Source organism: Zosterops lateralis, assembly GCF_965231275.1.
Source record: "Zosterops lateralis genome assembly, chromosome: 5".
NCBI lineage: Eukaryota > Metazoa > Chordata > Aves > Passeriformes > Zosteropidae > Zosterops > Zosterops lateralis.
The window spans coordinates 21,166,134-21,191,943 of NC_139766.1; the positions used below are offsets into that span (position 1 = coordinate 21,166,134).

Here is a 25,810-nt window from a genome sequence, read left to right on the forward strand (position 1 = left end):
ATTAAGATTAAAATAAAAATAAAATTTAAAAGCAGGGATCTCTTCAAAATACATAGCAATAGAATTAGAAAGAATATGGAAAGGAAAATGTATAGTTATTATCTCTCATGCATAGGGAAAGTTTTCTTGGGGGACTGTGTCATCGTCATGGTAGAACTTTCTGCTGTATGTGCCAGCTTTTTTCTACTCACTTCTTGAATTTCCAAGTTATTCTTTTGAAAACAGACTCTATCAAAAAATAGAACTTTGCTTTCTCTGCATCTTTAAGAATCTCAGGTTTGGCTGATCCAAATTCGAAGATAAAAAAATTCTCACCTACAGATAAAGTTATTTGAATATTAAGACATACTATCTATTTAACATAAAAAGTTAAAAATACAGTGAGGAAAAACAACAACAACAACAACAACAACAACAACAACAACAACAACAACAACAACAACAACAACAACAACAAAAAAAAAAAAAAAAAAAAAAAAAAACCCAAGGAATGCCAGGAGTCTTTTTTTTTTTCTCTTGTTGTGACAATATAGATAAATATTGTAACTGAATATGAACCAGAAAACTCTGTAGTTAAAGTTCATCCATTTACAATAAGTAAATTCTGAATTCACTCTTATTGATGGAGAGTTGTCTTTCATCATGTTACTTTATATTTCATTATTTTTTCTGTCTCTATGTATTTGTGTGTAGGATCTATTCATTATTATTGAGTATTGGTTTTTGTGTAGAACTAATGTAATTATGGGGCTTTTTTATTTCTTCTAAATATATGAAATTCTATGGATTGAAGGTCTTGATTTATATTTCTTATGATTTTTTTAAATAAAATAATAGTTTTGAAATGTAATTGACTGGTAGTTATACTTGTTTTCCCACCTCACTTTCAAAAAGCAAAGGGGGAAAGTTTTCTTCATGAATTTGCATAATTCATTATCAAGAAACCAGCTGAATATTCACAAATAAAGCAGAACACATTCTGAAATTTGCTATGGGTTCATTTCCTGCCAGACAGATTAAAGGTATACAAAAAGAGGACTTCTCCAGGAATTTCTTCAATCTAGGCAGGAATACTGCTCAGTGTGATTCCGCCTAATATATTGCTTCCCTGCTTCTCTTCCCATGTGCAGCTGTGATAGCTCTTGAAATGTTACCTGTGCCTTCTCTCAACTCTTGCTTCTTTATGGCAAGATCTTGCTCAGGGACTGAAACAACACCCCACTTAAAAACACAAGTAACACATTGCAGTCGATTAGTTTCTCATTTAGTATTTATCTGCACAACAATTGGAGCAATGTAGTGTTATGAAGACCAATCCAAAGTAGATCTAAAGAGCATCTCAGCTACAAGTAGAATCTAACCTCGGAAAAACAGCTCTTAGTGCAGGCTCATTTACTTTTATTCTTGCTGACATCTATGCCAGTGTTGGTTAGGTATCCATGCCTGAGATAACTTACGTATTTCCTTATAGCCAGGCAGTACTCTTGTGATATCTACATTACTTCTAAAGTGGTACATGTCCACATTAGTGTTAACAAGACAGTTGAGTCACTTTTGGGGATTTAACGTGTACTACATATTCTTTAAAACTTTATGAAACTCATAAGACTGTGACCATTATACCTTGTAAATTTTATTCACCCCTAGAAGAGCTGTTTGTAATCCTTTCACAGATGAAATTCTGTGGCCTCTAAAGCAGTGGTCATAGCTACAATTTGCTCATAGTCTGAGATCTTTTTGCTCTGTCCACCACTAAATAGCCACAATATTTCAAATAACTTTCAAGTATTCAAGAACAATCTATAATCTTCCAAATTACATCCACAGTCTGAAAAAGGATTAATTATAACTTGAATAATTACAGAATATCTATTTCTTTCATTCTGTCCTTCAATTCTCTTGCTACATTTTGCACTAAAAAATAGTGCTTGGCTGGTATTTTAGGTGTGATCAAACATAATTACTAAAGAATACCTTATGCACAGTTTTATGCCCTGATAATGAAGGAAATAATTGTTACAAGGTCACATTTCCTTTCTTACTGTAAAAAAAGTAGCTGTCAGTGTTGCCAAAATAGTACATCTTTTGAAATATTTACTGTATGGTGTAAAAATGAATTTATTCTCCCTTCTCTTTATTATCCTTTATATGATTTGACTTGCTATGTTAAACTAGAAGTTGCTCGTAGTGAGAAAAAAATGCTATGACCTTTTCATTTTGTTAGGCAATATTTTTTCCCTCTACTTTCTAAGAAAGTAGCAAAAAGTCATACGTTGTTCAAAAATAAGACCTGGTTCAGGAAAATTTTATTTTCACCTTGTTTCTCTTATCTATGCATAAACAATCTTCATGATGCTTCAATGTTCCATTGTGCTACATTCACAGCAGTTCTGTAAAAGAACACTGTTTCTGCTACACAAATGAAGCAAAAGAAAAGGGATCTGGTGGTGCTTGTCAACAGCTCTCTGGATATGGGCCCGTGGTGTGTCCAGGTGGCCCCAACACCATCCCAGACTTTATCAGGAGTAGTGTGGCCAGCAGGACCAGGACACTGCTCTTCCCCCTCTCCTCAGCACTGGGGAGGCCACACCTCAAATCCTGTGCCCAGTTCTGGGCTCTTCACTTTAGAAAAGACACAGAGAGGCTGGAACAAGTCCAGAGGAGGGGAATGGAGGTGGTGAAGGGTGTAGAAAACATGGCTCATGAAGAGCAGCTGAGGGAGCTGGGGGTGTTTAGTCTGGAGACAATTGAAAGTATATAAACGCAGTGAGTACTTGTAATCATGAAAGATATTCCTAGAGAGAAAATGTGGAATCCAAAAGCAAATAACTTTAACTGTAAAAATATAGAGCCACACTGTCAACAGATAGATACTAATATCAAATGAAGTTATGTGATAATTTGCACTGGCTAATACATAATATTAGCCATAATATTATATATTTAAATAATCTGTTGAAAATAATAATACATTCTTTTATGATTTAAAATAATGAGTTTTCATTAATTTAACTGTAGTTTAATTATCACTTTTAAAATATTTTTACAAAATATGAGCTAATTTCGAAGCATATTGTTTTTACAGGAATTTAAAATTTATTTAAACATTTAATGTGTGTTGTCTATTAATAAAGCCACTTTTTTATATAAAAATATTTGTATTTTCTATGCAGGATAACCAGTTTCCCTGGTTATGTATTCAAACATTATTTTTAGGGTCTTTTTGGGTTTATCCTGTTGGTCTATTTCCATGTCATTTTACATTCCCCCACAAAAAATTTGATTGTATGAAATTTGGAATTAAAAAAAAAAAAGAATGGAAAAAACATTCCAACTCAAATGTAAGATTAAACAGAATGTCTTGTTCAAAAGGGTCATACAAGTCTAACATCAATGCAAAATACCAAGTCAAAGCAGATTCAGTAATGGAGCCATTCTGTAACACACAGAATGATATTTTGATGTGAAATAAATAAAAAAGTATTGCAAAGTAAAAGAAGCAAACTCTTCTTGTGTTTTTCCTTCTTTCACAAGGCTGGAACAACTGGGAATACAACCACAGAGCTAAAAAACCTTTGAAAAACTGTTCTTAATAATATTTGAAGTTTGGCCTTGATGTTCTTATAATTCTCCTTTTGAACAACAGCAAGCCCCCCTTTCTGAGAACACGGAACATTCCACACTATATTTCATATTCATTTATTAAAAAAACCCCACATAGAACCAAATGACAGGTTTTGATACACTGTTTGTCAGAATTCTAAGATTCAGAATATCAACACTTTTACCTAAACTATTTCAGGCCTTAATCGTGATGTGGTTTTCTACATTTCTACTGATGTAAAATGAAGAATTCACAGGAATCTCCTAAATTCATTTGTGAGCCACTCAAATACCATGCTATGTGGAGATATTGATATTCACATATATGGAAATGAAAGAAGTATTTCTTAAATTAAACAGATGTAAGAAAATAGAAAAAATAGGCCTCAACACAAAGAGCCTTATTGTCATCGTTCTTGGTTCCTTAAAATCTAAAAGTCAGTCCTCTGCCTCTAAGATTTGAATTCTTCATTTTGCATTCAAAAGAAAACTAAGAAAACTTAGGAACTTCAAGAAAGAATCCAAAAAATCTGTGACCTGCTAAGATTAATACAAACAAATAAGAAAACCTAGTGTGATAAAGTGTATTTTTTTTTAACTTTCTAGAAGGTGAGATTAAGAGCTAGAATATTATTAGTATTTCAGTATCCAATTAATTCTGATGCCTGCCTCCAAGATGTGGGCCAGCAAGCTATTTCTTTCCACTCTGAATATGGATTTCATTCTCAGGTAGCATCTGTCTTCACTTCCATTCACTTATACATCCCAATCTTTCTACTGTGGTAAAATATTTCAGAATTTTTTGGGCACGGAGTGAAAGGAATTTATTATCATTTTAATGAGGTCAGTTTAGCGTAAGAATGCAAGATTTGCCATGAGAGATTAGATTTCATACCACCAATCCCATAACCCTTACTCTCCCTCTAGACAGAATCAGGTGCTTCAGAGGAGTCATCCCTATTGCAAAATAATGCTTTCAAAGACATCTGAACATATAAACAAAAAGATGCAGGCAGAAATATACTTTGATACAGAAAGAAAAGAAAAGATAGTTGTGTAGGGGTTGATTCTATTTTAATTGAATTTCTGGGATTTTTGCTAGACAGTAATTTACTGAAACAAACATTCTGAGTTTAAGACATATTTGAGAGGAAATACAACTTTGTGAAGGTTAATTATAGCAAAATATGGTTAGGAAGATTATATCCAAAGTAATTGTCATTGAGGAAGGGTGTATTATCATCCAATGTAATTCTTAGGAAATAGAATTTTCAGGTCATCGTAACAACTTAATGTACAGAAGGAAAGACAACTAAAAAAGGTATAGAAGAAAATAAAAAGAAAAAAAAAAGAATGTTTAAAGACCTGTGAAGATGCCTCAACTATGCAGTAGAATTGAGTCTAGAAGTTGTATGAATGGTTTGGCAACAAATATTTAGACAGGAGCTAAATATGGAAAAACTGTATTTCAGTTGCAAAACCAGGATTTGTTTCCTGAACAAAGCAGAAATATGCTCTACCCTGCAGAATTGTGTTTGCTTCCCAGGGAACAGGTTAAGCTAAATTCGCTAAAAAACTGTTTTATTTGGTATTCTAAAAGGAAAATACTCACCTTCATGGCTAAGTTTCAACAGAAGGGATGATGGTTATTTGTACTTCTTGATGATTATGACCCAGATGTATCTGCTGGGACTATAGGAAAAGGTTAGGATTGGTGTCCTTAGTTCTGTCACATCAGTATTCCATTCTTGGGAAAGGGTAAATATTCTGATCTCAAGTAAAGGAAGCATCAGGAATATACCATACATACATACATACATACATATATATTCTAAAAGAAATAAGAAAGGTTCTAAAGGATACGCCTGGTAAGCATACTTTTGAAAAATATCAAGAGAAAAGAACAAAAATTATACAAAGTGGTTCTCTCTCTGTTCTCTTAAGAAAGAATTAAGGGAAGTATTTTTAGCTGAGTAAATGCCACTCTTTTCCTCATGTAAGGCCAAGCATTTACAATGGAGCTTCTAGCCAGGCATATAAAATGGCTTAGCTTTTCCAGAATTGTCTGAAGGAATAAAAAAATCAAATATATCTCATTTCTGTTCTTTGGGTTTCTTGAAGTATTCCTTGTTAAAGTGTCTAAGTGACAATTTGCTATGCATAATCCTAAAATTAAACTAGAAAGCTTGCTTTATTAGTTAAATAGGTGAAAATGTGTTTTTTCTTGTGGGTCTGTATAAGCAGTGAAAGACTCTTGGATTTTTCACATTTGAAAGGGAATCTGATGGCTGTGAAACCTGTCACTTCTGCCTTTTCTAAACTTGTCTCTCTGTAGCCAGATAAAGAATTATTTGCTCACCTGATGGGAAAAAAACAACACTTCTTCTAAAAAATCATTAGCCTGTGGAAACACACAATGCTTATTTTGTAGGATCACGTTCAACATTGACCAAGAAGTGTCTTGGAAAATAACGAATCACCCTAGGTATGTCAACTCAGCTTCATATTTGGGAATCAAATGATCAGGTATAACTTTGGGATCTAGGACCACCAGAGACCACCAGAGGGATCTACAGCTTTTTCTCTACTTTTTCTGCATGATTTTGGTGTACCCTTGTACATCTGGTTCTGTAATAAAGAATGCCTGATTTTTAATGCATTGGTCTTAAGGGATTTTGGACAGGTTTTCAGCAATATCTCAACAGTATCCTTTCTATTTAAAATTTAAGTTATATATTATTTTAATTTTGTATTTTTGATTTACTCCTATTCTTGCTCTAATTCTGTGTTAATCCTTTTACTTCTTGCAAAGAAAAACAATAAAAAAGAAAAATCATTGACAAAGCTAAAAGGATTTATGTTCACCTTTTGTGAAGTATGAAACACAATAAAATGAAGATGTTACAGGTGTTAAATCTGTGGTTTCTTCTGGACCTACTCTACTAGAAAAAATCCAGCATCAGACTTCCACTGTGCAAGGTTTTTTTTTTTTTTTATTAAATGTAGATTTTGACATTAACCTCAGTTTAAACAAATCCTCCATTACCTTATATGAAGAAGCAAATCCATAGGTTTTCCCTTTGAAAAACTTGCTCCTTTTCAACAGAACAAGAGAAAAAATGCAACACTTCTTTAAAGATTGTTTTTTTACAAAGATTATCTACAGTTTAGTTTTTAAGTGTCAGTGTGATCTTTTTAGGAACAGTTTTTCACAGCAGTTCGGACTTCCATGTTACACAGACACAGAGTCAAACAGAAAGCAAGCAGTAGGAATGGAAAGAATGAGAGACCATTTCTAATTCCTATCTGAATACAAATCACCTTAATTAAAGTGTTGAAATTTTCTATTGGTGAAATGGTTTTTCTTCTCTGACAAAATGCTGATTTGTCAAACTCTGCTCTAAGATTTTAATTTCTCCTGAGAAGCTGGTCCAGAGAGAAGTGCTTACAATGCGTTTAAACAATAACAAAAATTATGACTCATCCTTTCTTTAGGGTCTGTGCAGTTAAAGCTTCTTCGTAAATTAAAAAAAAAAAAAAATGTAGCTAAGGATTGTCTGAACCTAAAGTTTTGCAAATGAAAACTAAACATTCAGGGATGTTCAAAAAAATAAATATTATCTCAGTTAAAACAAAAAAAACCAAAATGAACAAGAGCAACCCTCTGTTTTGTTTCTTTTATGAAGAGTCGAATATCTCTGAAAGACAAGAACTCAAAAATTAAACCTGAACTTGAAGAATAGTCTGTGTCTTTGATCCAAAGTAGAACAGACTGCTGTCACTTCATTGCATATTTATTAGAACTATTAAAATTCATGAACTTAAGATATCATCGATGAAAGTGTTGAACCAATGAAGGGATGATAACAACTAATTAAATCCATGCTGCAAAAATCTATCCAGGGTTCCCGAAAAGGTGGTCCTACATGTCTAGTGATGCTATGGAAAGAGAATATTTTATATTATTCTTAGAGAAGCAAGGAGCAACATTCTGTTCTCATTTTTATTTTCAGTGAATATCCTTTCAAATACTTTCATCTTGTTTCAACTATTTTTTTTTGAGTAAGTAAAAAAGAAAAGGAACAAAGAATTAAATACATAGTTATCTTCTATATCTTCTAATCATCTTTACAGCATGGTTGCAAGAAGTTTATAAAAATTTACCACTTTGTAAGAATTATCAATTTTGGTTGTTCCTGTAGCTCGATCATTTGAAAGAGAAATACTGCTTTAAAGTAGCAGAATCTTTTCTGTCAGATACTAGAAAGAGAGTTTAGGAAAGAAACAAAGAGAAAGATGTATAGAGGCCTTTAATAATCTGATATTAATGCATGAATGCAGATTAAATTCTCTTTTTTAATGCAGCTCTTTAAAATCTATATTCTTTGCTTTATAGGGCTCACTGAAAATTTCTCACATTGTCTACTTACAAAACCTTTAATTTGTTATCAATTAATAATGAATAACATAGTCAATTACTTTTTTCATTTGCAATCTACTTGATTATAAATTATAAATGAAAAGATGATTCATTTAGTATTTTAGCCCTGTTCTTGACTTATCTAGAAGACTCACATAAAAGGTGTTTCATAACCAGTGGTGTCTTATAACCTGGGGTCTGTTAAAATTTTCCTTAAAAATGTACAGTGATAAAAAGGATGATTACAGAAATAATTCTCATATATTATTTTTTGGAGTTACATTTTTTACACAGACCATAAAGGTAATTGTTTTACTTGTTTTGATTATTTTCCTTGTAGTTGCATCCTCTGAGAAATTATGAAAGTGTCCAGGTGACTAACCTCAAAGGACTCATTGCCATAAAATTTCAGTAAAACCCAAAACAATTAAGAGCTGGGGACACAATTGCTTGAAACAGGATTTCCAGTATCTTTTTGGGGACATTTATTTGCTGTTACCAGTCTCTTGTTACTGTAATCTTTAATTTTTTAATTTTCTTTTTGCAGATTTTCATCTTTAACATTAGAAATATGTTTACCTGTCATATTGCATATTCTGTAGAGCAGATAATACAATAACATAATAAAAATATTTCTGAAAATATTATATAATTATATCTTATCATCTTGATATCATTAATAGGTGTAACAGTTCTTCTCCTACCAAATGACAAAGAGGTTTTTAACTATTATTTTGTTACTCTGTCTTGTGCATTTCTTTTTTTTTTTCCTGAGAGCTTCCTCATTGCAGAAAGATCCCCTTTCCTTAAGATACAGAGCTTTTCTTTCTGCAGAAAGGAACAGATCCATGTCCAAAAAACTGTGCTGTTATTTGTGGGCAGAGATTGCCCCTGCAGTTGAGGCTCAGCATGAAAGACTGCAGCAATCTCAGCTCAGCAGGGAGTGGGAGTGAGCCATGGGCTGAATGTTTCCTTTCAGGTAGGATTGGGACTTCATGTGGGAGTCTGAGTCTGTCTGACAAGGCAAGGAACAGAGGACTTTGTACAGGTCAGGAGGTTCTAGGAATAATGTACTGTGTCTCACCTTCATCTCAGGAAGTGTCATATCAGATCCGAAGGTGGTAAATAAATACATTTTACAATGAGACACTGAGGAATGGAAAAGTCTTTTTTCTACTACAAGACCAAACTTTTGAGCTATAAAATCAGAAGTTCCAACTTCCGTTCAGGCTCAGTTCCCTACTTTGTAACAGGGATTCTGAATTTCATAGACAACATAAAAGGCTAATTGAAGAACAGTGTACAAATCATGACAACTGCAGTATAAGAAACAGAAACTGAACCTCGAGTTTTTCAGATGAAAACTAAAACTAAAGCTAAAACTAAACATTCAGGGATGGAGACACTCTGGCTTTGGTGAAAGAAGTCCAGGCCTTCTGATGAACCAGAGACTCGTCTGACACCTTCTAATGTCTCTAAAAGCTCTTAGACTCTTGAGTAATGCTCGTAGTCTCTGGAATGCTCTCCAGACTCCTCTCCTAGAGGATGCACTAACAAGGTTTCACCTTTCAAAAATCTCCCATAAAAGAACATTTTTCCAGTACCAATACTAAATAAGCTCAAAAAATTCTGGGAACCAAAGCCGACTGGTCAAAAACCAGAAATTCAGTTTTAAGCAAATTTTGAATGTTTCTAGATGAACTATCTGTCATATTCTCAAACTTTATTATTTACTGTAATTTCCTTTCAAAATTTGGGAGACAAGTATTCATTCTGGAATGGAATAAATATTCCTCCTGACAATTTTTAATTCCAATCAAATGGAAATTTTCATTTCTAACCTTTTTCTCTTTTACTTTTTTTTCCCCTACTGATACAGTTTAGATATCTATAAATTGAAATGCTTTATTATTTAATTTTCATGAAGGATTAAAGCATAATAATTTTATTCTGCACTGAGGATAGATAAAGCAGTGATCAATTTTGGCTTTCAGTATAGTATATTTATTTCCTAAGGTGAGGAATTCTTTGTAAATAACTAAAGTCAGCAAAGTTGGAATAAGCCCTTCAAAGCATTTCCCTATTTTTTTTTTCTCATCAAAGATTAGATCATGTCCTGTAGAATGAAGGTCCCATCCTTGCTTAGGAACTAATTTACTTGAGCTATACTCACTTCAACCCTCCAAAACAATTAAGGAATCAGTTATTGTCTGTCTCAACTCAAACACACTTTTTTTTAGTTTTTTAATAGAAAAAAATTTCAAAAATTGAGTAATTTAAATTATGAAATGAATATTCAAAAGGTAAATTCCAGGTCAGTTTAAACTCCTTTATTATGCTGTCATCCTTGTTGCTATTCTCCCTAGTGAGCCACTGACCCATGCCTCCATGCTGTAGATAGGGCAAACTCTAAATCCAGTCATGCCCTTTTCTTCAGTTTTAATATGCTGCTAAATATTTAAATACTTGTCTTCAAAAATATTCCAATTACTTTACACACTAAAATAGGAAATTACACCATTTACAAAGGACAAACTATTAATTTCCATAGTTTATTCTTAAAGGGAGCATTGTTCCCTGCTCAGAATAGCTTTGTTATTTTCCTTCTTAGCAACCATGTATCCCTATCAGGATAAGTCTTCTTTCTTTCTTCTGCTTTTCCTTAGGTCTCCTTTAGACCTACTGTTTAAGAAGGACAAAGACAACTTTTTAAAATTCTGTTTATGTTCTTGGGAAATGTCACTTGTTTGGCAGGAATCCTAAACAGTAGCACAGCTTGATCCCCCTGCACAGCCCTACACACAGCCAGACCTGACATCAGGAAGCTTTTTCCATGACAGGCATAAATTAAGCTGAAACTTAGTTGCAGAATAATGGATAATGTTTCTAAAATGGACAGTCTGCATGTTCTTATATCTCTTTAGTGGGTCAGTTCACTCTTCTAAATTTACCTTAAGAGAGATTTTTAAAAAGAAAAAAAAAAAAAAGAAAAAGAAAAAAAAAAGAAAAAAAAAAAGAGTTTTTTAAAGTTTTGTGATTTAGGGAGCTTATCAGTGGTTTGGTTTGGTTTTTTGTTTGGTTCATTGTGATTTTTGGGGGGGTTTTTTTGTTTGTTTTTTTTTTTAATGTTTTTGTTTCTGTGGGAGGGTTAAAGGTTTACTTTGTTTAGGTTTGGGTTTGAGTGTTTTCTGTATATTTCTTTTCAGGGAGGGTAAATGGGAGAGGTGTTTTGTATTTCCCTTGAGGATTTACTATGAAACTATTTATTCAGAGCTGTGAATTGCTTTGTTGCAAGTGACCAGACTAATTTTGGCAGTGCCTTGTGCACAGAAATTTTTAGAAACTTTACTGAAAAGTTTTAGAAAGTTCACAGGAAAAAGGTGAAGATGCCATCTGCTCATGTATAACCGAGCAAGGTTATATTCAAAGGAGACCCTTTTCCCCTTCTTCGTCTCCCATGTTGATAGAAAATATTAATTACTGCTTTGTCAAATAGCTGAATCTGCCAAAAAGTAGGACTGAGAAAGGTATTCAAATAAAAGAAATACTGGCTGGCCAATATCAATATTTCCTGTGACATAATCATTAACTGCTCAGTTGTAAAGAAGTCCTCAGCTTCATGGAAAAAGGCCAAATGAACAAAGTCAGCGAGGGTGTTGTTCACTCTTCACTAAGCCTTGCTTCCCACAGCCTTTGGCTCGCTGCTGTAATCCTTGGGAGGAGGGACAGTAGAAACAACCCAAATATAAAGACACCTGCCTCGCAATAAATTATTATTAGCAGAAGTTTGATGTCATACATATAGACAAGGTTGTATCTGGATCTAAGTTGGGAAGATGCTTCAGGACAGTTGTCAGTTTAGCAGGGACTTGGAAGGATCTCTGTACCTTACTCTGTGGTATGCAGTCCAAACATGCACAATAGACCAATATCATGCTCTTCATGGACAGACACTACGGAGGAACTAATTTGATTTCTCCAGGGAAATACCCATTTTCTTGTGCTGCTTTTAATTCCCCTTACATCTATAACACCACTATAGATTTTTAAGCTACTCATTTTATTTAGTAAATAAGTGATTCTGTGGTTATGCTTTTTTCTTCATCTTATCTAATTATGATGATATGATGATGAATAAAAAGCAAAACTTTAACGTTTTTAATTTTTTTTAAGTATGAACACATTTTAGCAAGAATGGGAAAAAAAAAAAAAAAAAAAAAAAAAAAAAAAAAAAAAAAAAAGTTTAGGAGAAAAAATTGCCTTAGGGGTCTTTTTTCGCTTTCTCTGATGCCTTTTAAAAATAGTCAATAAGCGCTGGGAAACCAGACTTTAAATTACATCTTTTAACTATTTTGTTTTCCAGCCTAAGGCATCTTGGAACTAAAAAGTCCTTGACTTCTTCTGATTTTTTTTTTTTTTTTAAATGAAAACATGATCTCAAATATGTTGAACTAAGGAGCTATTATTTCTAGAACATTGATGCTTTTGCTTTTACTTTTACAAACTAATGAACATTCAAGTATATTAAGGAATGAGATACTCAGTTGATGCTAATGAATGTCTTATCATGGGACAATATTAACGGATAATGTGATCGCACTTTTTAAAGCTTGTTGTTTCATCAGTAAACTAATTCAAAATTATAACCCTGTAAATTTCATAATTAAAGGACATTCCAGATACAAATATAATGTAGATCACAAACCCAAGCGGAATTTTTTGTAGTAGCTACATATAGGTGTCTTATGAGTTTTTATGAGACAAAGCCAATGAATGAAGTGATTTGGAAACACCACACTGGATGTCTACTCCTTCTGAACAAACAGTATTAAAAAGTTAGGCTGAGCAATATTGGCAATCAGAAAATTCTATTTTGTCTAATTTTACTTACAGTATAAGCCTCTTTGCAGCTTTAGGTTTTCAAGAAATTATTAGGCTGCTTTAAACTTCTTAAGTTATCATTTTAACTGGATATTTCACTTATATTTGATGAGAAGCATGTTATTCTATAGAAGCTAATTAATTATTTGAAAGACTTCTTCAAAGCAAATGAATAATTTAAAAAAAAATTGGCAGGTGGAGAGAACAAAGAAGTAAAGAGAAAAGGTAGGAAACTTGAGTCCAGCAGATATTATTTTAATTTTTTGTGCCCAAAAGACTGAAGTTTCTCTCATGATGACATGCCCCATTATTACTTTTTAAAATTAGACCACTGGAAATTAAATGCTGTATTCATACCTACAACTCAGCGTTCGGCAATACTAAAGAGTCTGGGTTTGAAGTAAATTAATTCTTTTTGAAACTGAGCCTTTAGAAGCCACAGTTCACTAAGTAATCTATGGAAAAGTAATATAAATAGGAACTTGATCTAGCAGGCAAACATAGGTGAAATGTCTATAGCTTAGCAGAGCAATTATTTTAGCTAATATTTTAGTTTATAAGCCCTGTGTAATATTAATTTCTGTATATATGTATGTTCATAAACACAGGTGGGATGGACTGTTTACTGCAGGTTTTCTGCATTGTAAGAACAGTAACATCATAATGTACTCTCCACAGATTAAAACCAGAAAATTAAAAAATCCAAACACTCCCTCTACCAAAACTCTTTCAGAAGAGTGGGGAATAGATGGTCACTAATCAATTTCTCACTTTTTGAGTAAAATAAGGTTATTACCTGGGCAAGAAATAAACTGTCACATCTGTGCTCTGTGCATCCTTCAGTGAATCTGAGCAGTGCCCAGAACCAGATATGGTCATACGAATGACATTTGGCCATTAGTACCCAGAGTAGTATTTGCAGAAAAGGAAACACAAAATGAAAACCCACCATGTGTGTTCTGGAGACATGCAAAGCAAATAGGCCTGAAGGAGACTTAGACAGGTTTTAAAGTCAATGTACTTCATAAAAATAGTGATTTAGATGGTATAATAGAAAGTGAAGTCAGCAGACATAACTTTCACCCTTCCAGAAATCCCAAGAGAGTATTTGAAAATGCTCTCTCTAAAGTAGATTCCAATTCTTTTTGCACTTAGTGGGAAGGATGGCACGTTACTTTGAAATGTAGAATATCACTGGAAAGCAGGAGTCATAATAATACTGGAAAGAATGCAAAGTTAAACAGAAAATACTGAACAAAGACTGCCTGGAAAAAAAACAGTTTTGTGAAAAAAAAAAAAAAAAAAAAAAGGCAACAGACCAAGAAAATCCTCATCTCTTCACATAATGGTTCATGTAGAGTAGAAAAATTACAAAAGAGAGAGCATAAAGATGGACAATAAATGTGTGTTTAGAGATTCACAGGGGATCTAAGTCTCTGCTTTGTCCAGTTCAGATCAGTTCATTAATTTGTCACACCTCTGGTGGAAGTCACTAAGATAAATAGTGCTGGATGTTATCCTTTTCCTGTCTTTCTCTCTCACCTGTACATTATAGTTTTTATTAATATACATGCATGAAACATAACATAATTAAGATATTTATTTTTGTTGTTTTCTGGAGTCGTACAAATTTCAAAACCTAAAAATTTGTGAAATGTACTTCTTGGTTTTCAGCATATAGTGCTCAGAAGAAAAAAAAGAAAAAGCTTAACTTTTCAGCTAAATAATTTGTAAAGAGAAATAATTTATTTTGCTTTTGGATTTCAAATATCTAGGAAACCAAAAGAAGAATATATGCTAATCTCTTTTTTCTTCAGGGAATCTCCTGTCATCTTTAAGTCATGCTTCCTCATATATTTGTCTATAATTCTTCCTATGAATTCATTTTTTCTTTCTGGGAACAGTTCTAAAAGAATGCATGAAGAATTCTTCAAATCTAGTCCACTGCAAAACCTAGTCAATAATTAAATTCAGACAGAATTTAATTTTTTAAAAAATGCTCTCAGGATTAAAAAATTCCATACATAAGGTGAATGGAATACAATCGGGTTTCTCTCTGACACCATTTTTTTAACAAAACCAATGAGGCAGCTTCTTCTGAATATCTAATATCTTTGAGGATTAGAGTCTTCATAATCTAAAAATACAGTACATGGGAGCAAAACAAACAAACAAGAATGTCTGAATAAAGGCAGAACATCCCATTGAAACTGAGGTAGAATACAATGGCAGGGCTTGTTTTTAAGCTTGTACATGACAGATAAAGGTGTCAATTTTTCTCTTTACACACCAGAAGCCTAGAAATTGCAGGGCTTGATGAGCACATCTCAAGCACCGAGAGTCAGACAACTCTGGAGCCAGCCAGGGATTGTTGGTAAGAACACAATGTGAGAAAGGACCAGGATGTGGCTGGAGAATGGGGACATACAGAGGTAAGACAACACTTTTCTGGGACAAGTGTCCTTGTTCTGGCTGCTGAAGTGGCACAGTACAGTGGAGGTACAGGAATGAGGTCAAGAAACAGCCATGGGCTCCACAAGGGGATCAAGGCCACCAAAGTCCTCTAAAATTTTCCAAGCCACTCCCAGAACCACTTCTGTCTAGAAGAACAGACTCTGCATGAGAACTAATTTGCATAGGAAGCAAGAAACATATATCCAGAGTGAGAAAAATTGTCTATGAAATGGTACCCTCAGAACACCTGGAAACACAACACCAGGGCACCCCAGCAGCATGGACACCCTATTAGATGCATCGACACTCAATCCAGGACTCTCCTCCTTTCTTTCTCTCCCTCTCTTGCTATCTCCCCACCTCCCCTATCCCTTTGTTCAAAACCTACCTCCATGCGCTTCTAGTAGCTATCTAGGAGATAAAGGACTAACTTACACCAGTTTCCATGCCAGGTGTATAACACACTAACAAATCTTTGTAAGTTTTTGCAGACCCTCTGACTTCATAATTCCTTTTGAACACAAGCATCTATGAATCGTGGTTGCTCCCTTCCTGTTAAGGGTGGGACACTACACCCTCACATATTGTCCACCTATATTAATAATCTATACTCTATCTGTTATGTTTAATCTATATAAAATAAAATACAAATTCTGACTAGAAAGTATATTTATAATCTGTTTCCATTACACACGCATCAATGCTCACACTACCCTGGACATTATATAAGCAAATTTTGCCAGGGTTACCTGATGACCTCTTTGACAAAAGAAGCAAATGATTCTGAATGTTCAGACACAAGCGTAGTTCAAGCAATTGTGATGCAGTGCTCAAGAAGATTCGCAATATAACAACTCTCATGTCTATTTTATATTGTCAATGAGCTAAAAGAAACCAATTATCTAATTTCAAAGATGCGTAACTGAAAACATACATTTCTTTACAGAAAACAGACCTCTCCTCAGGGATGGTCAGTTCCTTTCTAGAATTTAAGCTTATTATATAAGCTATCAGTCACTTCTGTCTCAGTAAGTGGAAAGTGAGGTTCTAGAAAGAATTTAGAAGGCAAAGTGTTCTTCTAAATGGAAACTTTATCAAAGGATATCTAACTTCAAGTAGCAGCAAGCTGAGAAAAATTATTCAAGAATATCAAGATGGGTAGTAGTTACAAATCACTGAAAAAGAAGGAAGCAGTTATTAAAGGCTTGCTAACAGCAGGAACACTGATGTATCTGTAATTAATTAGAATGAATACAAGAACAATATGCAAGCACCAGGTAGAGGTTTTTTTTGCTGGAATAATATGTTACAAGTCAACCTAGTACAGAACTGTACTGTAAACTGTCTAATTGAGGTATAGAAAAATGTCCTTTTTCAGCAAACAGTAAGCTGAATATACTATACAAACTGATGGTGAAGAACAAGAGAAGGGAAAATGGACCAAAATTTCACAACTAGGCCTATAGGGAAGGTAAACAAAGATTCATAAATATAAACTAATATTTTAAAAAGATTGAAATGTCATGATCTTATACTAGGTGAAAATCATACCTAGTGCAATACAAAAAGGAAATTGACAAACTCAATTTTTCTGCTCATTCTTGAAATGTCATCTACGAAAAAGTTCTTTCCTAACTTTTTTGTCAGAGACAAGCATCCCACAGGATATCCAGACCCTGCATCTGAGGTTGAAGAAGGACTTTTTAACTTATCTAGATAGAAGTCAGCAGTTCAAGTCTAAATTTCCTGTTACTATTATTCTTCTAATTATCACATTCTCTGCTTTATAGGGAAAACTCGTTCAAAACTCCTTCAAAACTCCTTCAATTTCTTCTGCCTTCCACTAGAAAGACATTTGAAAGGGATAAATAAACAAATACTTTTCACTTTTAATCTAGAGAAACAAATAATATTGGAACACAAAATTGTAGCAATGAAGATTGAAGATTAATATTAATTTTTTCCATCCCCTATATGAGTTTTTGAGTTATGGCTTTTCACAGTCATTTTTATTTAAAAATCCAAGCCATATAAATAAATGCATTCTGCTTCTGAAGAATACTGTAAGATAATCTTATGAATGTCTTACACAGGAGCATCATAAGTGGTTTGTGAATCTATAACCTCAGATTTCCCCATCAATATATAATAGGAAAAGTAAGCATATTTGGTGATCAAGGGCACTGTTTGCATTCTTATTATTTTGAATTTTCCTCTTAAAGAAAAAATAGATGAATAATTTTTTAGCCACTGTGACAATTATGATCTAAGATACGGTTTCCCTTACAATAATTTACCATGTAGAATGGAAACAAATTTGGAATTTGAAACAAAAAATTAATTTCATGAAAGTAATAACTTTCTGGAAGCTATTTTTTAGCACATAATACTCTAGTCAAAAGAAAAAAAACAAACCCCTACCTTTCTTCCACAACTCATAGCTCATTTACACTGCCTAACATTTAGAGATTATTTTTTCCTTCTCTGTTCCTGTCTCCTAGCATAAAATTTCAACTCTACTTAAGATTGTTATTTCTGTGAGAAATAGAAGCTAAAGTCCATTCACCAACCCACTAGCACAGTTTGTTTATTGATATTAAATACTATGGGATTCTCCATAATCCCAAACAAAATCCACTGACTTCTATGACAGTAACTGGCTAGACAAATAGAGTAGGGATAAAATGAGAAAAGTAAAATGCAATTTTATAAATATTTTGTGTATACAGAACAATTACTAATATACAGGAATAAGGATATATAATAAAATTGACATGAAATTAAGGTCTTTTTTTTTTTTTCCAATCACTTGTAATTTTTTCATACTTGAAATCTCGAGCCTTTTAAGATCATGTTTTCAATCTTTTTTTAATAACTATTCCACCCAGAAATCTATCTTTAAATAACAAATTGGTTAGTTTGTTTTAGTAGAAACAGATGGCAAGCATGAATTATGAACAGCTCAAAAAATATCAGCCTTTGAGCTCCTGTGCAAAGGAAGGTTTGGTTCTGATTAGAGTAAGATGAGATCATGTTAAATTTCCAGGATTTGTGGTAACATGAAGCAAGTAATCTAAAACTAGGTTAATAAGTTAAGGAGTTGGTGATAGTTAAAAGCAATGTTTCTAGTAATAGATTACCAAACTGGTTTCTTTTACTTTTTGTGATCAATAGAAGTTAACCCAATATATAAACACGTTAATAATAGGTTAGACCGTTGCCAAACGAAGCAGATATTTTCTACATAACTCTTGCTTCTCTGGAGGATCAGAGAACTCTGCTTGGTTTTAGCAAGTGACCAAGACAGAGAATATGATTAGGAATATCAAGGTCTCTACTGTAGGCAAATGAATGTAAATTTTGCCATTATTAGTAAAAGGACAAAGGCTTTGTATGGACAAAAAAAATCAAGGTCTCAATTATAGCCCAGGCTCGCCTTGCCAAAAATTGGTTTCAGCTATTTTGAGGAATTAACAGGTTGTCCTGAGTCAGGGTTTGGCAAAGTAAATCTGAGTTGAAACACAAGGTAAAAATTTAGGAATCAATATTTTTGAGGTATTTAATGAAAAATAGTGTGAATAAAGGATCCAAAATTCTTAAAAGCTACAGTTTAATCCCGAAGTCAGCATGATTTTTGAAACAAATTTAGGATTTATACTTTGTAAAATGTAAAATGTAAACCTGTCCTGCCAAAACAATAAACTTACAAGAACGGAAGCAGGTCCAATGTCTATACATAAACATCCAGATAAAAAAAATTAGTCAATAACATATGTGAAGTGATGGGCATTTATACACTAAGCAACATATTTTTATTATTTTAAGTGTGGGACATAATCAGGTATATCTGTCTGTCTATACACACAGTCTCACTCCCTGGCAAGGAAATATGCCCTATTGTAAATATTTGCTTACATATTTGTATTTGTATTTATATTTATATTTATATTTATATGTAACTTTACAGGCCATAGAAAACCTGAAACTATTAAACCAGTGAAAACTTATTGTAACAGCTCTCTAAAGATGAAACTAGTCTATTTCCTTGCAAAATTAGAATTGAAAAATTATTTGGGGTAAGATAAGCACCAAAATAGGTGAAAGTGTTCTTATTTGTAGTAATGGAGGAGATTTTTTTTTCCCTTGGCTTCAGCCCTCATGTAGGACAATATGAATAGACAACAAAAAGGCCTGGAGGCCAGATATAGATCAATAGGAATTCAACAGGAGGCTATGGATATGTAGATTTAGAATGACCTGAATATTCTGGGTCATTTTACCATTACATATATTCAGGTATCTGCTTTGAAAAATACCCAAGCTTCTACTTTTCAAAGCCTAAAAAAGAAGATTATTACATGATTATAGGATTAAAAGAGTAGAATATTAAAAAAAAAAAAAAAGGGGGCAAATTATATAACATTTGTAATAGAACTTCAGGTTCTTAACAAAAATCTATTTGTTGATGTTTGCATTAGTCTCAGGAATATCTGGAAAATCTGAATTAAGTATTACATATCTGTTCATTTATGGACTAGACTGACTTCTTGCACTGTGTCCAGACTTCCTCTCTCATGAATTAGTCTGCTCTAGGAATAAGGTATGATTTTGTTCTTTTTGGACATAGGGAAGATTCTTCCTTAAGACATGGTCATTGACATTGACTTTAAACTGACAAGCAAAATTTAATCTTAACCAGAGCATTCCAATACATTCCAATTATTCAAAGTCTTAGGCAGATTTTTTTGTTACACCATTAGTAGCATCATTTGATTTATTAATTCATAGAAAGTAAGAGATGGGTAAATTTATCAAATTTGTCATGCCATGTAAATTGTAGACAAGTGTAGCAATAGAAACAATACAGGTTTTATTAAAAAGTAAAACATCCAACAAAATCCCAAACAATAGGTGTACATTATTACAAAACTGAAAGTTAAAAAATATAAGCACAATGTAAGAAGTATATGAATTGGTGCTATGGGTCTTCATTCATCTCTTGAATAAGTGTCAATTCAAACTCTTTCTACTCTTTACTTCCTCACAACTCATTTCTCCCTTCTCCTGCAGCACTTAAACTTTGCTGTATATCCATTTTTGAGGCTACACAAAGGTTAATTATGGTTCTGATCTTGTTAATTTTACTTTTTTTAAATTTTCTTTTCTGTTTGAAATGCATGTGTTTATTGGTTCTCCATCCCTTGTAAACCACTTTTATACACTAATATTGCAGAGTTGAATAACTATTATTGTAGTATTGAAGTTGAGATATATAGATATACACATTAATATTAGGCAATACGTATGTATCTATGAACATGCCATACATATTATACCTGCATCGCAGATAAAGCACAGGATTAAAGCAGTGAGCAGTGAGCCAATCTAGGATACATGCATTTGTATTCCTGCCATATCCAGACCCTATTTTTTAGGGCATTGAAAAATACGATCACCATCGTTTAAAATTTTTACCTTTTTGAAAGCTGACATGAAAACAGTCTTATTGAATCTACTGCAAGCAACCTCAGGAGGGAAATTAGCATGTCTTCATTTTGTCTGGTCAGCTTTCTCTTGGATGTCATTCACTTCGTTAAGAATTCCCATATTCTCATCTTCTGAATCTTCAAAATGTGTAGTGATGTTTTTAATTTTTTTACTGCTACTAGTGAATTTTTAATGACAGATCACTTTCTTCAAAGAAGTCTGAAAGGACTACAATCTCTTCCAATTTTGCTCTGTGGGGCTTGGTTTCCTTTTGGCATGATTCCTGTGGAGTCTATACTGCTGATGTACCAGGGCACTCACTGTCATTGAAACGGATTTACTTGATAACTAAATATTAAAGAGTTTTACTACACTCTAAAAATTGTATGTTATGAAACAAAGAACATGATTTTTGCTCTTCATATATATCAATAGTAAAAATAGTAAAGATGACAAGCATTTTGCACAAACTATTCTACCCTGAACTGCAATGTCACAACAATGCATAGGAGACTTCGGATTTAGACTAAAGTATTAAAGTTTAAATACCTGCTGACAAATAGATGCTTTGAAAACTGGTAAAAAAATCCAACCATATCTAGGAGCCACCCTCTATGAGGAAACATATTGCTTAATCAACTGCACAATTTATTCTCCTCAAAGGGGAAAATAAGGACAAAAAGACCCCAGGATCTGATGTAATGCAGCATGCTTGTGAGATGAAATGCAAACTGAAACTGACTTGAAGTGTTTCGTATTTGTTCTACACAGAAAGGTGTTGTTCTTTGTTTGTTTTGTTGGGTGTTTTTTTTTTTTTTTATATTTCAATCTAAGTGAAAACAAGTACAGCCAATGCATTTTTGGTTCTGTTTTTCTTGAAATTTTTAAGAGTCAGAGAGATCTCTATGACTTTGATGCTGATCAAATCTCATGTCAGCTCAAAATTCCCAGTCAGTTTTAAATGGGTTGCTTAAAATTGATGCATGAGACTGAATACAGATAATAAAGCTATAATCCCTATATTTTGCTATTAAAATATATGTATACTACTGCAGTTTCTTTTCCTCTGTGATTCTTCTTACAACAGCCTGATTTAATAGAACGTAATTTACTTTCCTTATGGCTCCACTCATTGACATACAAAAGGAACATTTAAATATTTTGCCTTTCTAATCTTCTCTCTTTTTACTATGCAGCAATAGCATTAACGATTCTGCCTGCTCTTTTCCAGTTATTGTAACTGATTTTATTGTGAATCAATGTGTTTATGTTCTGCAAGGTAGCATGTTCATAAGCGAGCTAGAACATTATGACCATATGTCCAACACTGCAAGGAAAATCTATCTGAGGGGTGAGGTAGTATGAAACAGAAAGTGAATTACTGTAAGAATTACTGAATACTGAAAGCTCTGTTTTATGATAGAGAACAACCAAGATTTTATGTTAATTGGTTAGAGATTTAAATCAATCTTTGATTTAACATGCAGATAATTTTAATAATGTTAAGGAATGCTGTTGGTTTTGGTTGGTTTGTTTGCTTGGGTCTTTTGCCTAAATATATAATTTTTTTGTCAAATTTTATTACGAGACCGACTATAGACTGACTATAGTGACTGTAGCACTTATATGTTAATTAAATCATAAAGTGTTAATACATGGTAGTTAGGTGTCACTATTGGTTGTGGTTTTATTCTCTCTTATGGTGGTATAAGGTGCATGGGTAGATTTCCTGGTATACGTTGCAATTATGACAAACTGACAATTATGTCTCTCTCTTTCTCTCTGTTCTGGACTTCATTCACCAACATGCTGGCCAACCAACATGATGAATTATTTTATTTGAAATATTTTTCTTTTATTCTTTCAAATAATCTTAGTTTTGGTGGTGGAGCTAAACCCTAATTTTATCTGGTATTTTTTATACTTTCCTGTGCATAGTCTGCTGGGTAGTATTGTAACTAATTTGCACTAAAAATTAGGTACCATTACAGCTCCCAAGCTGCATTTTTGACAACCTTTGACTAATGAAAGGCACTCACACTTTATTTTCTGTCTATCTGCCTCAGAATTTCAAATGCAAGGAAGAACTTTGAATCTCAGAGGTACCCGATGGCCTTAATAAGTAATATAAGGAACTTGACTAAAAAGTTTTGTGAGTTCATGAGTGTAGTTCCATGTGCTACACACACACACACACACAAAATAAATAAATAATTAATAATAAAAAAAAAATTATAGAACAACTTTTTTAGAGACAAAAAATCCTCAAAGACATGAAGAAAAACATGTTTCAAAAATGCACAAATGTAAACAGTAAGAGAAGAATATGTTGATTTTGAGTGAAAATAAGAGAAATTACTGAAAAAAAATTGCAATAAAAGGCTTTTAAAACTCCCCTCAATTCTCAGCTTTAATTTTCAGAGAGATATAAGCAACATTTTTCTTTGAATACATGCTGTACTTCAGTAACTGCTCTGCACTGATTTGCTTACTTATTTTCAGATGTAGGGTTTTGGGTTTTTTTCTCATTTTTAGCATACTAATGGCAGGACAACATTAGGAGACAACACATGAATAAATAATTAAATGCAGATTGTCTTCATCTATAAGAGAAACAACCTTTTCCCATTGTGTTCTTTATTGGCAATTACTAAACCATGAAGCCACACTGCCATTTCTTAATAATCAGTAACATAGAATCAATCAATTTCTATTAAAAAATACTGAAGATTTTTCTCAGATGGAAGCTCTAAGTTTTTGATGTTGTATGAACTTGTCTACCCACACTTGGGGCTAAAAAGTAATTTTAACTTTCTGGTGATTGGTGTTGATGTCTGCAAAATGAATCCCTGGGCTAATTCCAGGTTAAGTATGTAAGTGTCTACGAAATAATTAGCAGATCTAGATAGACTCAGCGAAAATGTGAGTGACCATTTAGTGAGGGTGACCACACATTCAGCTGTGTCATCTTCTGTTAGTCTCAAGGACAGGTCTCATTTGCAGTACAGCACTATAACCTTGAAATTCTCTATCTAAATTGGTATTTATAGAAGAATATAAAAGAATATTTAACTCTGGAAATTAACAAGATATCCAGATAATATGTTTTAATAATTCATTCAGGCTGTCTGTCTTTGAGAGTTTTTCTTCCTACTCATATTAAAATTCTGAGTATGACATAATATTAATCAGATAGTTTATATGTTACTGTTTGCAAAGGAAGATAGAAGAAACTAACATAAAGCCAAAATAAGTATTTAAAGCTTAAAACACTTGGAATTTCAATCTGATAATCTATTCACCCTTTGTTGTACTCACTGTACCTATAGAATTAAGGCATTTTTCTGTGCAACAGCCTAAAAAAGTTTAATTTGGAAAAATAGACAAATTTCACCTACACAACTTAACTAAATATTGATGTTTGAATTTAGAGTTTACCTTTTTTTTTTTTTGAAATGTATTCTGCATATTATTCTGCTATACAGAAAAGACATATTTTCAAATGGAAAAGTTAGAAATAGAAGCACTAAACCAGTCTACCAAGAGGAATTGCTTTACACTAGAGAAAAATCTTTCAAACCATTTTTTCTGTTATATGATATCTTCTTATTACTATATATGCAAGTGGAATATTATGGAATCTTCTAAGATAAATTTCCATCTCCTTTTCTAAGTTTTAAATAAAGAATTTGTTCTTTGCATCTACTGTTTACTCTTGTAAGTGTAAATAGTAAAAAGCTTGTACTATTTTATAGCCTTTCAGAGAATCTTTTAGCCAAAATCTACTTAAAAACTAAGTGAATGACAGAATTCTATATGAAAAGATAAAGGGAATGACTGTGGGTTATTTTGCAATCAGCACCTGTGATCTATTTGCTGAGTATGTCACTGACAGGCAAAAAAATGCAATAAAAGCTATAAAAATAACACAAAATATGGCATTGCTATATAATCTCATATCTACACTTAGAACATCAGTAAGAAAAAAAATCAAACCCTTATGGTATTGCTTGATTTAACATATTGACTTCTAAACTTTAAAGAACAAGGCAAAATACTGGAAATTAAAGTTTATTTCAAGGGTTAGTGCCCTTGTAGGTGCCTTACTAAGTGAGAATGAAATATAGCAATTGCAATAATGTAGCAGAAACAAATTTCACTTATCTGTTCTCTTCTGGATAATAATTTTTAAAAACTTCTATGACTAACAGCCTCCCTTAAGATTTTCTGAAATACCTGTGTTCCATTGGCAGAGAGATGGTAAAAGAACGAAATCTTGAGAGGTGGGTTGTGCTTCATAATTATCAAAGTCACCTTTTACTAACTAGGAGTTCTCTATAATTATATCCCATGTCTCATGTATGTACTGCCTTCTCCCAAAGATTTCAGAAAAGGAAATAGTTATACAATCTCTTTTGCTACATTTTCTTTTTATTCGAGAAATTTATATTGCCTGGGAGATTTTATTATTATTTTCTTTTGTTCCATTTGATGTTAATGATTTACTAGTAGGTTTTGAGAATCTTGAAAAATTCTGGATGCAGAAAATGTATGGATACTTTTATGTCTTATAGGGGTTCTCCACACAAATGAGTATTTGTGTAGAGAACCATTACATTACAATTTAATATGGCAAGTAAAAAAACTAACAGAACACGCAAATATTATCTTCATTTATTAAGGAGAAGCTGTCTAGCTAACTCAGGATCTATTGTGTTAACAAGTGATATCAAATCAATATGATTGATGTTACTTTTATTTTATTTTAAAAAAATTCAAAGGTACAGGAATTACTTAATTTTGTTAAGTAGCTAAGATTTGTTTATTAAAATCAGTCAAATATTAAATCTATGGAAACCAAAGCATATCAAATTTACCTGCGGTACTAATCTCTTTGATTCATATCTATCTGTGCTGGTTTTGGATGATAGATAATTTTCTTCATAGTAGGAAGTGTGGGGCTAG

General features: G+C 32.8%; 2 long non-coding RNA genes across 3 annotated transcripts in view; one reads left to right on the top strand and one right to left on the bottom strand.

The window, feature by feature from the left end:
- LOC310909430 overlaps positions 1 to 25,810 on the top strand; it is a 306,230-nt gene that overhangs the window by 51,481 nt on the left and 228,939 nt on the right. The window lies entirely within an intron of this gene.
- Positions 1 to 25,810, bottom strand: part of LOC310909429 — a 36,596-nt gene that overhangs the window by 7,941 nt on the left and 2,845 nt on the right. For both annotated transcript variants that reach the window (XR_014590074.1, XR_014590075.1), the window contains exon 2: positions 5,216 to 5,295. This is a non-coding gene — a long non-coding RNA (uncharacterized lncRNA). The remainder of the gene's footprint in view (positions 1 to 5,215; positions 5,296 to 25,810) is intronic.